Raw genomic sequence first — 13,677 nt, 5'->3', positions numbered from 1 at the left:
AAAAGGTTTGATAGTGTGCATTGAAATCTTACTAGTTAAAATAAGCATAAAGTACATGCAAAACAAAACGTAACATGGAAATAGTCACAGTTTTCTTGGTGTGTATATATTAAACATAATGATCTTTAAATGCCAAAAATTGCCACAAGGGTATCTTCTTAGCTCTTGAGTTAATAATGATTTAAGGTCTAGGTGTACCTCACTCTGAGAGGGTGCTATACACTTTTTTTTCTAAGAAGGATTGAGGCTTTCACTTTTTGGCCTTTCCTTTTTTTTTTTTTTTTTTTTTTTTTTGAGCTTCATATGGTCTGTGAGTTGTTTCTTGGGTATTCAGAGCTTTCTGGGCCTGGTATCTAATTATCAGTGACTGCATATTATGTTTGTTCTTTTGTGACTGTGTTATCTCACTCAGGATAATATTTTCTAAACACTTTCATTTTTCTAGGAATTTCATAAAGTCATTGTTTCTAATAGCTGAGTAGTATTCCATTCTGTAAATATACCACAATTTCTGTATCCATTCATCTACTGAAGGACATCTGGGTTCTTTCCAGCTTCTGGCTATTATAAATAAGGCTCCTATGAACATGGTGGAGCATGTGTCCTTATTGTATGTTGGAGCATCTTTGGGGTATATGCCCAGAAGTAGAATAACTGGATCTTCAGATAGTACTATGTCCAAATTTCTGAGGAACCTTCAGACTGATTTCAAGAGTGGTTGTACCAGCTTACAACCCCAACAGTGGAGGAGTGTTCCTCTTCCTCCACATCCTCGCCAGCATCTGCTGTCATCTGAGTTTTTGATCTTAGCCATTCTGACTGGTGTGAGATAGAATCTCAGGGTTGTTTTGATTTGCATTTCCCTGATGACTAGGGATGTCGAGCATTTCTCAAGGAAACTCTTATAAAGGAAAATATTTCATTGGGGCTGGCTAATAGTTTCAGAGGTTAGCCTAATATCTTCATGGTGGAAATTATGACAGTGTCCGGGTAAACATGGTGCTGGAGGGGGAGCTGATAGTTCTACATCTTGATCCTCAGACAGCAGGAGACTGTGTACTACACTAGTGTAGCTTGAACATACATGACATCAAAGCCTGACCTCACAGTGACACACTTCCTCCAACAAGGCCACATCTACTCCAACCAGGCCACACTTCCTAATAGTGCCACTCCCTATGGGCCAAGCAGTCAAATGCATGAGTCTATCGGGGCCATACCTATTCAAACCACCACAGGGTGCATCATGGTCTATGCAATGCATGTATCTTTTGCATTTGTATACAACTCATGATACAAATTATAGCTGTCACCCTAAAGATGTCATCAAATTAGAAATAGATGACAGGCCTGGTAGCTTAGAAGTATACCCAGAATAAGTTATTGGAGTATTGCATGCATTTATAACCACTATGAGTTCCTACAATCCCCGGATTCAGTCTCAGCTCACACTGTAGATGTGTAGATGTCGTGGTTCCCGGTACAGAAACCATATTGCAAGGCATAAACATCATAACCCCTGGTAGCATTCCACAATGCCCTGTAAATAGTACGCAGCTACTGAGTGGAGCCCCTAAGGCTCTTCTTGGTCGAACTCTCAGTACACATGTGCAGAAAAGGAAGTGTAAAAAATATCCTAACCCTTAATGAATTTGTAGATCCAGAAGCCCCTCTCTTGTCTCAGTTGCTCACAGATCCTGTCTGCTATGCTTTCCACTTCCTGCACAAACTCCTCTTACTCTCGTTACCACACAGCTGCTTGCAGACTGTTGCGGCCAGGGTTGTCTATTCACTGAGTTCTAACCTGGAAACTATTACTATCCTTTCTCTAACATTTCCCCTTTCCCCTTTCTATCCCCTACACTAGCTAGAATCCCAGACCTGATGTATTAGGGATCCTTACTCTCTGAAGACCCTTTCTTGCTTCTGGAGGCAGTCTGCAGATTTCCTTTTGGAGGCCTTTTTGACTGTAACTCAAAGTCTGCCTTCTCCTAGCCACCGAGATCTTTAGCTTTCCTGCTGTGTTGTTTTTACTCTCAAGCTCTAATAAAAATGTCCCTGAGTTTTTCTTTTAAGTCCATCTTTACATTCTGGTATCTACGAGACCAGGAGCCTATAAAAGGAACCCTTTATTGTCTGGTGTACTCCTTCCTGGAAACTCTCATGGGCGTACCGCAAAATAGTGTTTTACCAAATTCCCCAGCATTCTGTGGCTTAGTGAGGTCAACACACGGGAAATGCAAGACAAGGATCTTTTATTAAAAGGTATTAGGGAAGTTAGTGACTCAGCAACACTAACCTATCCCATGACAGACTCTCAGATGGTATACAAAGCCGGCATCTTTTCTCTTCCCTTGAGCTGAGGTGTCTGGTTCTGCTCCCATCCCTGGAACTGAATTCTCCATTGCTGCTCCACTTCCCTGAATTCTCTCCTTCCTCAGTCTGGGGTTGTCACTGAAGTCAGCTGTCACTCTGAGTCCCATTTACACATCTCTAGAAAGACTGCCCCCATCTGGTGTAACACTTGAACTGACCAAGCTGGGCTTGGAGGTGAAGTTCAGAGGTTGCTTGGTTAGAGATAAACTCAAGGCCCCGAGTTTATCCCGAGGACCACAACACAAATGACAACAAAACAACTGGCTTGGGAAGGCAACAGTTACAACAGTAACCTCTCTGCAGAGGTCCATTGCACAGTACAGCAGGCACAGTCACAATGCTACACAAGACAACAACAACACCCCAAAGCCCTTTTGTTTATTTATTTTCCCCCAAAAAAATAGTACTTTTGGGAATTTTACATCATGTATCCTAATCATTCTTAGTCCTCCCATGTCTTTCTTGTCTGATGACTTCCCCCAGAAGAAAAAGAAGGAGGAGGAGGAGGAAGAGGAGGAGGAGGAGGAGGAGGAGGAGGAGGAGGAGGAGGAGGAGGAGAAGAAGAAGAAGAAGAAGAAGAAGAAGAAGAAGAAGAAGAAGAAGAAGAAGAAGAAGAAGAAGAAGAAGAAGAAGAAGAAGGAATAAAAGGAGAAGAAAGAGGAGAAGGAAGAGAAAGAAGAGGGGTCTCCAATTTGGGTGGTCCATACACTCACTGGAGCATGTCAAACTCTTATTGTTCAGCCCATTAAAGAAAACCCCCACCAGAAGCCATCAATTTGGAGAGCTACATACCAGCATCCTTATTACATTAAACAAAATGTAACCAGCTTTATTAAAGATACTTAGCATAAACAATCATGGTATTTCAGACAGGACATGAGCAGACAACCAACGATATACAAGAAATTGCAAGTTCCCTTCTTGTGTAGACTACCAAAATCAGAAAGCCACTATAGTCACCTCCCCCAGATGCTTTAAACAGGGGGAAGTAGCTTAGAGTGAGGGTTTACATTTCACATTAAGGATGTAGTTTAACAACTTTTCACAAGCCAACCGTGGCTTTCAGGAAGTATACGTGGCAGAATTACCAATCTGAAGATCCTTAATCTTTTATAAGGGGGACCATTGCTCTTCTGAGAACACTTGATGAAGTCACTGGAAAGTCCACATTGCTCAATAGACTAGAAAACCAATTTTGGGGTCAGGTTTCAACAGGTCTCTGGTTCTAAGGGAATAAAGTCTATGTTGATGGTACAAGGGAAGAGGTTATAAAAATGAATTTAGAGTTTTCCTGAACCACAAGGTATTTTGTGCCTCAGTGGCCACATATGCAAGATCAGGAGCCTTTCAAAATTATCCAGGATAGAGGTTTTCTGTCCTCAGTCTAGCTTGGGTGATATTTTGTTAGTGACACATGATCCTTTCCTCCCTCCCCAACACTGAAGTGTTCTGTGTGTTAACAATATAGTATTTTAAAAAGTAAAACAAACTTCTGCGTTTTTATAAAACTTGATAAAAAAAATAGTATTTCAAACTGTACAGTCACCAGAAGTACACAGTTATCAAAAATGCCCACACGTCACTTGGCATCTCCAGAACCTTCTTCAGCTTTCTGTGCCTGGTCTGTTTTGGCATCTCCTCCATTTTCTGCAGGATTATTCCGCATCCTTACCAGCATCGGCTTTCCCCTTCTTTCTCTTGGATACCTTTTTTCCTTCTTTGCTGGGGCCTTTTTTAGGCTTGAGCTCTGGCTTTGGAGGAGCAGGTTTAGCAGACATCCTTGCAGACCTCTGTGGCTCATTCTTCACTTTGGCTTTGTCTCCTTTAGCATCCCCTTCAGCCTTTCTTTTGTTCAGACAGGGAGGCAGGATTGCTGGGGAAAAGACCTTTTTGACCTGGGAAGAAATAACTTATGGAGACCAACGTGTTCTTACAACATGGTCACAGCTGCCTGGGAATACTTAATTTTCTCTTTCCCATAGCTCAAGAGTGAGCTTTATCACACAAGGATACCAACTCCTGCCTCCTTCAAAGGCCCACGCTATCTGTACCCGGAGAATGGTATCATTGGGGCACAAGGTTGGGCTTCCTTTTGTGTTGGGGAAAGGGGAAAAGGGAATAACGATTGCTCTGGCTCTGTGCAAGGACAGTCTATTGCAGGGTTTGACTCGCAGAGGGGGAAGGGGCGGGTTTCCTGCGTTTCTTTAGCTGTGTGTGTCAGGACTGCTCCCAGACATCAAACATGGCTGCAGGCAGCCGCATTGACCATAAATGTCTCATGGCCTTCAGTGGTTAGACAGGCCACTGATATCCACATGGCCTCCAGCAGCAGCCCAGAGCAAGGACATCTACACAGCCTTGGACTTCAACACAGCCTGGGGCAAGGGACCACAGATATCAACAGGGCCTCCGAGGGCAGCACAGACTGGATTATAGAGGTTTTTAGGAGGAGGTACGAGCCAGAAAAGGAACCTTTCTTCATCTTGGACAGACTGGTTTGCTCAGAACTAGGGTGATCATAAGCCAGTACAGACAGCATGTTTGGGGGCTGAGTCAGCACTGACAATCACCCTGTCGGTTTTACTCAAGACAACATGCCCCTGGTCCACTGCGGATTTCTCTCACATCTGTCACTGCCATAGAATGTCTAGTTCTGTTTCTCTCTGTTCCTCTGTCCTTCCCACCACTCGATCTCATACTCATTCATGCAAGGTTTCTGGTTTCTGAAGCATCGTAAACCCTGGACAATTGCCGAGACTCCTCTCAGATGTCCTGCTGTTGCCTACAGTCAGGGTGATGTTGTGGCTAGGAAGGGCATCTGGAGGCAGGTTCTGTGTGAGCTCCTGGCTGCTGCAAAACCCTCATCGCTCACTGTTTAACTCCCCTAGGGTCTTCTGGGCCTGCCTTTTGTGCCTGTAGCCTGTGGGCACTGCTCTCCATTTCCCAGAAGGGCAAACATGCAGCACTGGCTGCATCCAAAGCAACTCCATCCCAGCCAGCAGGCCAATGGCAAGCTCTATTTAGAAATAACCTGGTTTTGTTGCTCATCTCCCAGTCATCCATGCTGACAGCCCCATGGCTCATAAAGTGATGACCTTCATGTTTATCCTAACCTTCTTTACTTGTGGATGGTGACTGTTTTCTCAGGGGAAACAAACGTGGACATCCCTTAAAGTGGAGATCTGGGAGGGAGGGTTCGTGATGCTCTTGCAGACGATGTACTTGTGAGAGAGCACATTTATGTGACTTTGCCTGGTGTGAAGTAGCTCTGTCCTGGGGTGATGGAGAAGTGAGCTTCCTCAGTGCTGTGATAGGATGCCTCACAGAAACAGACTTATGGTCTGTCCATAAGAGCAGCAAGGCCATAGTGGCAGGAACAGCTCTGTCTTTGGAAGCAGGAGAGAAGAGAGGAGAGAGGAGAGGGAGAGGTGGCTTGTTCACATGGCAGCAGACAAGAGGCAGCTCAAGTCACAACCAGGAAGTATATGGCATCCCAAGGCCTCTCTGACCTGCCAGGCCCTACAATGTAAACTCTCCACAGCTTTTAAAGTAACGCAACTAGTTGGGAACTGAGTATTGGGCTGGAGAGATGGCTCAGTGGTGCAGAGCACCCACTGCTCTTCCAGAGGTCCTGGTGGCTCACAACCGTCTGTAATGGGATTCAGTGCCCTCTTCTGGTGTGTCCGAAGACAGCTACAGTGTACTCAGGAAGTAAATAAGTCTTTAAAAGAAAAAAAAAAGATACTGAGTCTGCCTGGGCATGATGGTACACTCGCTATAATCGCAGCTCTTGGAAGGTAGAGGCAGAGAGCTCATGAGTTTAAGGCCAACCTTTGCCAACTAGCAGGTTCAGTGCCATCCTAGGCTACATGAGGCTCTATCTCTCTCTCTCTCTCACACACACACACACACACACACACACACACACACACACACATTAAAGAAAGACATAATCCTGTTGAGGTTTGGTCTTTTACTGTCTATTCTAATGCTAAGTGACGGGTGGGGAGCAAGTCCTGGAGTCAGCACTTAGCCCCTCTCACCCTGCCCTCAAGCTAATTCTGATTGGTGAATAAACAATTCTGCCAATAGCTGGGCAGAAGAAACATGGGTGGAGTTAAGGTTTTTTCTGGCTTTGGAGGGGAGGAAGGTGCAGGCAAGGAGAAAGGAGAGCCATCATGGGTTAAGGGTCAAAAGAGAATGGCCCTGAGGGCTGCCCAACTGGACCAGAGTAAATAGTAATAACTCCGAGTTATCTATAGTTAAGTCGATTCTAAGAGCTCGGAGAGTAGGCAGCTGCCTAGCTCTCACGATGTGTAAGGTTTATTAAGAATATAAAGGCTGTGAAGGTGTCTTTCATCTGGGAACTCAATGCCCAAAGACGGGGTAGAAGCCCCCAGCCAGAATTCTACGTAGTTTCTACAACATAATTCTGTGGAAGGTGTTTCAGATTCCAATCACGACAGCTAGTTACAGGTCAGAGAAAAATCGCACAAAGATGGAACAACCTCACACAAAATAGGAACGCTCACGGCTCCAAATGACTCAGTTCCGTTCCTCTGCTTCCCTGAGTATGTTTCTTGCTCAGAGTTATATTTATTTTCTGCCTGGATTTATTTGATGAACTAGCCATGTTTTATGGAGTCCTTCCTCATTTTTGTAGACAAGACTATATATTGAGAAATTCTCTAAAAAGCTAGCTGGCTTCACCAGAATGCACAGCAGTGTTTGCTCCAGAGTCTTGAATTCTTCTGGTAAAGTAAATGTTTAGCATCAAGCATTTTCAATCTTGTTAGGCATAGCATACAAAGTGCCTTAATTTAATTTCTGCCTGTGCAACGACAGTATAGAAGATATTTGAGGTTTAGTTTACAGACAACTGTCCATCCATTCTGCGTTAGCATTATGTCAAAATCCAAGGCAGCTGTGGTTGAGTCAAGCAGCTTAGCTCAATATGGAGTCTGGAAAGATGTTGTCAGGTAGTTTTAGAACGTCTTTCCTTTTTCTGATAAAACTGATGTCAAATCGATTTTCAAAGAATAAAATTACAATTCTTTTAGTGAGAGGACGGGAAAGTATCTTGCTGTTAATCTTCCAGAGAGTTTAGTGTCATGTGGCTTTCTGAATGCAAACAAGTGATTACTGAGGGTTGGGTCTAGGTTAGCTGGCTTCCCTGTATTTCCTAAGAGGAAGGCCCTGGACAATGGGGTCACGAACTGCCACTTCCCTATGATTCTAAGTAGGTGGATCCACACACATGCTTTTCTGAGCTTCCATTCCAGTTAAGCAGACTGTCTCTCATGCACTCCCCAACCAGGCTTTCAAAAGGCTTGCAAAAAGAAGGTCCACATACTTAATTATAAAAGCAGTTCTAGGGTTGGGTGATGTTTGCATTTGGTGGGATAAGTTTAACTCTGAAGAAAATGATTCGTAATTTTTATTTAAAAGAATAAGATAAATATTTGCACGAATTTCATAGTCAAGTATGAGATACAGAAGAAATACAAGACACGCATGTCTGTATTTCTTGTAGCTGGGTGGACTGTGCCTACTAATGTTCTGTACTTACTTGAGTTCAGACTCCTCTTGCAGCTAATAAAGGAACAGCATGTAGTACAGTAAGTGCTAGAGAATTCACAGCTGCCTCAGGTTTCCCCTGTGTGCCTCTCACACTCTTTATTTATTTACCCATGTTCCAAGCTTAGAATGTTCCAGGTGTTAGAGAGCCTCAGAAAACAAAAGGCACAGACCCATGGCCCTTCCCCCTCTAGAGGCAGGTATCTTGGGATAGTGGTAGCATGCAGGGATGTGAGTGTGGTCACAGTGAGATCTGTAAACATCCTGGAAGGAGTTCTGGAGGAAGGAACACTTTACACTTTCTGAGAAAGAATGGAGCTCCTCAGGCACAAAAAGGAGGTGTGGGTGTGGGTGGAGGGGTCATAGGGTATGGAAAAGGGGGTCCAGTGAAAGCTGCAAACAGATGTGTGAAGGTGGAGGCTAGCTCTTTCCCTAACCTGCGTGGAAGTCAGCTATAAACTTTGTCAGGTGTGTGTGTGACAAGGCCGTGGGTGGAGGGTGTAAGCATCTGTAGCTCATATGGTGATGACCAAGGTAGGTAGGGAAGAGGCAGAGGAGACCTGGAGTAAAGTCACAGAGCTAGATTAGGTATCAGGTGGGCAAAGGCTGGGCAGTTGTGTGCACAGGAGGCAAGCTCGTATGTTTGGGGTGCTTCCAGTCCCTCGTCTCACCACAGCCACAGGAACATGACCCGTCCTATAACACTGTGGGGTATTTCAGCGGTTTAATGGTACGTGAGAAGCATTCACTACACTGTTTGGCCCATCATAAAAAGAGCCTTGTTACTAGAAACCAGCTACATAAACAAATGTGAACTCCGAGGGTGTGTTCTTGTGGGCGGTAGAGAACGTTTTAGGGGACAGGCCAGTGCAAATGCTATTGGAGATCACCAGATGAGGAGCCAGACTTGTTCTTACTGGATGACCACCAGCACGCCCTTTCAAGTCCTTTATAGATCCCAGAGGACATGAGGCACCTGTATTAGTTGTTTGTGTCCTTGCTGCGACAGAAGCAACCTAAGACGGGAAGAGTCGACTTTGGCTCACGGGTTGGAAGCAGGAGCATCAGGCAGCTGCCTATATTTACCCACAACCAGGAACCCCAGAGGGACGAATACTGGCATTCAGCTTTATTTCTCTATTTAATCCAACCCAGGACCCCCGGCCCCTGGAGTGATGACAGCTAAATTTACGGTACAACTTCTCAATTCAATTAACGTAGATGATCTCTTACAGATGTCAGGGGGCTTATTGCCATGGCGATTCTAAAGCCCATCAAGTTGAAAAGTCAATATTAATTATCACAGGATCCTAGCCTTATTGTCCATAGAGGAGGCCTTGTTTCAAATGTAGCCACCCTGGGCACAGGGGTGGGTGAACGTTGTAGATGAGGAGACACAGTTTTCAGCACCCATCAAACGGGGTTGAGTGCTGGGCCTTACCAAACGTGGTAGATGCTAAGTCCAGTCCCTAACCTCATCATCGCATAGGGTTCTTTTCTGACTCGGATTTCATTGGCTTCTTGTAATACCTCTTGGTTCTTTTCTGTGCACCTCATTAGGGCAGGTCCTAATTGTTTTCCAGGACAATCTCAAGCTTGAATGGCTCCTGCTGTATTCCGGAGCAGCTCTGGTATCCACTTCACTGCAGTCTGAGGCAGGTCTGAGTCTGAGGCAGGCCCTTGCTGGGCCCCTCCTAAGAAGTGTGCAGTGAAGGTGGGAGATGGGCCGCAGGGGACTTGCCTTACTAATGATCTAGAAGCATCCAAACCCAAAGACAGCGCTACCCTACACCTCCTGCATATTTTGTCTTCCTCATTTTTTAGGAGAAGTTTTAGAATTTAGGCTCTGATTTCTGTGGGAAAGAAAAACAGAGGTAAGTTGATATTTTCCCACCTGCAAGAAGACAAGATCTTTGAATAGGTACCTGTACTGCAGCTGGTCCCATGGTGCCTCAGGAACCAGGGGCACAATTGAAAGAGATGACAGGCCAAAAAATATATTTTATCCCCCCACCTCTGTATTTCTAAGGCAGAGTCTTATGTAGCTAGCCCAGACTGACCGAGAACTCACTATGTAGCCAAGGCTGGCCTTGAACTCCTGATGCTCTTGTTTCAGCCCCTCAGTGCTGGGATAATAGGCATGTGTTCCCATACTTAGCTTACATGTTGCTGGAGACTGAACCCAACCCAGGGTTTTATGTACTCCAACTGAGCCATGTCTCCAGCCACAACTCATCTGTCTGTGTCTTAATTATTTAATTTAAAATTTCGGTTAGCTGAACACAGGGAAGAGTCAGTCATGGACCTGATTATGATGAAATATAGCAGATTACCAATAGGCAAACAGTATGTATTGTGTGTGGGGTGTGTGATTGCAGCATGTGTGTATGGTGTGTATATATAGTATAAAGATGTTCTGTGTATGCATGTTATATGAATCTATGGTGTTTGCGGTTTGGGTGTTCAGTGTGTGGGTGAGGTATCTGAGTATATAGTGTGTGACTGTATATAGAATGTGGTATGTTTGGTGTGAATGTGTGCTCTGTAAATGTGTGTGTGTGTGATTAATGTGAAGTATGCTTGTAGTATTATATATTATGTGTCTGTGTTGTATTTGATATGAGTATGCATGTATACGTGCTATGTATATGTTTAATGTATATAGAATGAGGATGTGGGATATATGTGCTGTGTGATTGTGTGTGGTATGTGTATTTGGTGTAAGTATATGTATGTGTTGTATTATGGTATGCATGTTCAGTGTGAATGTATTGTGTAGTATGTATATTCTGTATGCATATGTGTGGTGATATGCTATGTGCATGAATGTATGTTTTTGTATGGTACAGATGTTTGGTGTGAGTGTGTGTGATGTGAGTGTGTGTGTGTGTGACATGTACTTATGTGAGTGTCTGTGTGTGTATAATGAGTATAGTATGTATTACATTTTGCTGATGATTGAACCCAATCCAGGGTTTTATGTTCTCCACCTGAGCCATGTCTCTAGCCATGATTCATCTATGTCTTGAATATTTAATTAAAATTTTCAGTTGGCTGAATACAGGAAAGAATCAGCTGTGTATGTGGTATATGTGTTTAGTGTGAACGGTATGTGTGTGTGTGTGGTACGTACATGTTGTGTGCATGTGTATCCAGCCTGCAGTGTATGTTTGGTAAGAGTGTGTGTGTGTGCAATATGTACATGCCTTGTGCATGTGTGTGTCATGTGTGTATGTGAATATGTGTTTATACAGACAGGAATGCAGCCCAGGCAGCCCTGTGTGTCCTCATGGGTTAGATGTTTCTTCTCAGTTCTGAGAGCCTCTGTGTCTGATGAGGAGTCCTGGGATCTCCAGCATGAGGCCCAGCATAGCATGCCTGTCTTTAAAGCAGTTGCCCCAGGGCTCCAACAGCTCACATGTCTGTAAGGCGCTGTCAGGCATGGCTTCCAGGGCATGCTTGGGCCTTCACTAATAACCAGGCAGGTGGACTGCCATTTCTAAAAACATTCCCTCTTTCCTAAGCATGTTTCCTGCTACAGTGACTAGACTATTTGTAGGAATTCTTTCTGAGTGTCTCTGTAAATACAAAGCTAATGAGAATGACATGAAGCAAGCCCTTTCACTGAGAATGTGGTGCCAATGGGGGCATGATCCCCCAAGACCAGAAAAACAACTCCATCGGTGACACATAGGCCTCCCTCCTCCACACTAACTGTCACCAGCTATCCCACACTGGAAACTGTCATGAGAGCAACTGGGTTAATGGGAGAAGGTCCCCAGACTTACCTCCTGGCTCCCATCTTGACAGGTTGCCATGACAATCTTGCAGTGTGAGGGCTTTTGGTTCACAAAGAATTGAAAACAAGCCTCATGAACCAACTCTGTCTTTACCTCCTAAGTGCCAAGTGCCAACTGTCACAGCTATGCCTCAGGTGGACACAAGGAGGTCGTGTCAGTCCCACAGGAGGGAGGGAGTGCTGGTGTTCTGAGTAACTGCAGGAAGCCTGGGCAGAACCTTTTGCAAATATGTCTCTGCTGAAGGGGTGTGGCTCAGCTCTCACTAGGCAAGCACTCAGGAAACATTCATTGAATCCATTGATACAGTCAAGTACAAACCAAGTCTAACCATCCTCCATCTTCCAGCTCACCTGGGGCAAAACCCAAAAGTAGCTTGATGGGGGAGGGGTAACAAAGACTTTTCTGAGCATTTCCTAAGTACTTAATGCATTTTCTAATTTATTAGGAGAGCTTGCCTCTGATTTTATTTTCCATTTCTTGACCCACCGTGTTCAATTCATTCCAGACCCACAAACCCTCAAATAGTCAAATGAATGGCTGTTTGAGACTTTCATACGTGTGGTATATATGTGTGCACCATGCACGTGTGTATGTATGATGTAGGTATGAAATCTAAAGAGCAACCTTGTGTGTCATTACTCAGGGACTGTCTACCTTTTCATAAAATTTAGAGACAGGGTCTCTCACTGACCTGGAACTGGCCAAGTAAGCTCAGCTGTTTGTGCAGGGAACCCTGGAGATTCACTCATATCCACCTTCCTGGCATTATGAATCTGAGAATGGGCCTCTGTGCCCAGCTTCCCCCCACCCACCCCCACATAGGTGCTAGTGCCTGAACCTAGGACTTTCACAAGGCAAGTACTGTATTGACTGGACCATCTTTGGAGCCATTGTACTATACAATTAAATGTTTATCAAGTTAGTAATCTCTTTGCCTGTATTTGCCTCCGTGTGTGTGTGTGTGTGTGTGTGTGTATGTGTTATATGTCAGGTGTCTTTACTGTTTTCTTCTTTGTTAATGTTAGGTGTCTTTAGTGTTCTTTTGTTTTGAGACAGGGTCTCTCACTGACCCTGCATATACTGGCTGGCCTGTGAGCTGCAAGGATGCTCCTGTCTCCATCTTCCCAGTGCTGGGATTACAAACATTTGCTACCACACGTGGCTTTTTTTTTTTTTTTAATGTAGGTGCTGGTGGGATCTGAACTTAGGTCATCAGGCTAGTGCAGCCAGCCAGCCAGCACTTTACAGAGAGACCATCACCTCTGCCACTCCTAGTTACTTTACAAAGATCCTAGGACATATCTGTGAAAGATTCCACTTCTTTTCACAACTCTACCTGGAACTAGACTGGTCCAAGTGAATGGACACGAGAAACCAGAGGGGTGACACTGGCCTTTCTCTGTGGCCAGTGAACAGACAGAGGGTGATAGATATGTCATTTAACCCACTATTTATCCTGTAATACCACAGATATAATGATATTTCTCCTTTACTACTGACTGTATCTAAAAAGAAAGGATATCATTCCTGCTTAATTCTAACACCATTATTATCTTAACAAAATGAATAGTAAAGACTTGGACGTCTTTAATACTAATTTTTCCTTCAAATTGTTCCATTGTCCTAAATGCCATGTGTTGTTGGCCTGTTTGAGCCAGGAGCCAGTCATGCCCTGCACTGAGTCGTTCTGTCTCCGTCTTTTCTCATCTAGAAGAGTTTGCGCCTCCTGCCTCCACGGCCTTGCGTTGATGAAGTGCTTCAGCTGGTTGTCCTATAACACTTGACCTTGTTTTATTATATACTCACTGAAAATGCAGTAAACATGGATGTAAGACTTTTGTCATCTCAATAAAATTTTACATCCTTATGAGCTTTACCAAAAAAACCCCGTGAGTTGACTTTTTGAAGTGATACATCTCCTATC

At 44.3% G+C, this 13,677-nt stretch overlaps 1 pseudogene across 1 annotated transcript; it reads right to left on the bottom strand.

The window, feature by feature from the left end:
- Window positions 1-3,955: 3,955 nt before the first annotated feature.
- On the bottom strand, window positions 3,956-11,771 carry LOC308433234 (non-histone chromosomal protein HMG-17-like; annotated as a pseudogene). Its single transcript has 2 exons — window positions 11,742-11,771; window positions 3,956-4,271 (listed from the first exon to the last, which is right to left on the bottom strand). The product of its transcript is annotated as a non-histone chromosomal protein HMG-17-like (transcript).
- Between the last annotated feature and the right edge of the window lie 1,906 nt (window positions 11,772-13,677).

Source organism: Micromys minutus, assembly GCF_963924665.1.
Source record: "Micromys minutus genome assembly, chromosome: 19".
NCBI classification, from domain to species: Eukaryota; Metazoa; Chordata; class Mammalia; order Rodentia; family Muridae; genus Micromys; species Micromys minutus.
The sequence above is the reverse complement of the archived record's forward strand: the minus strand, read 5'-3'. Positions and strand labels throughout refer to the sequence as shown.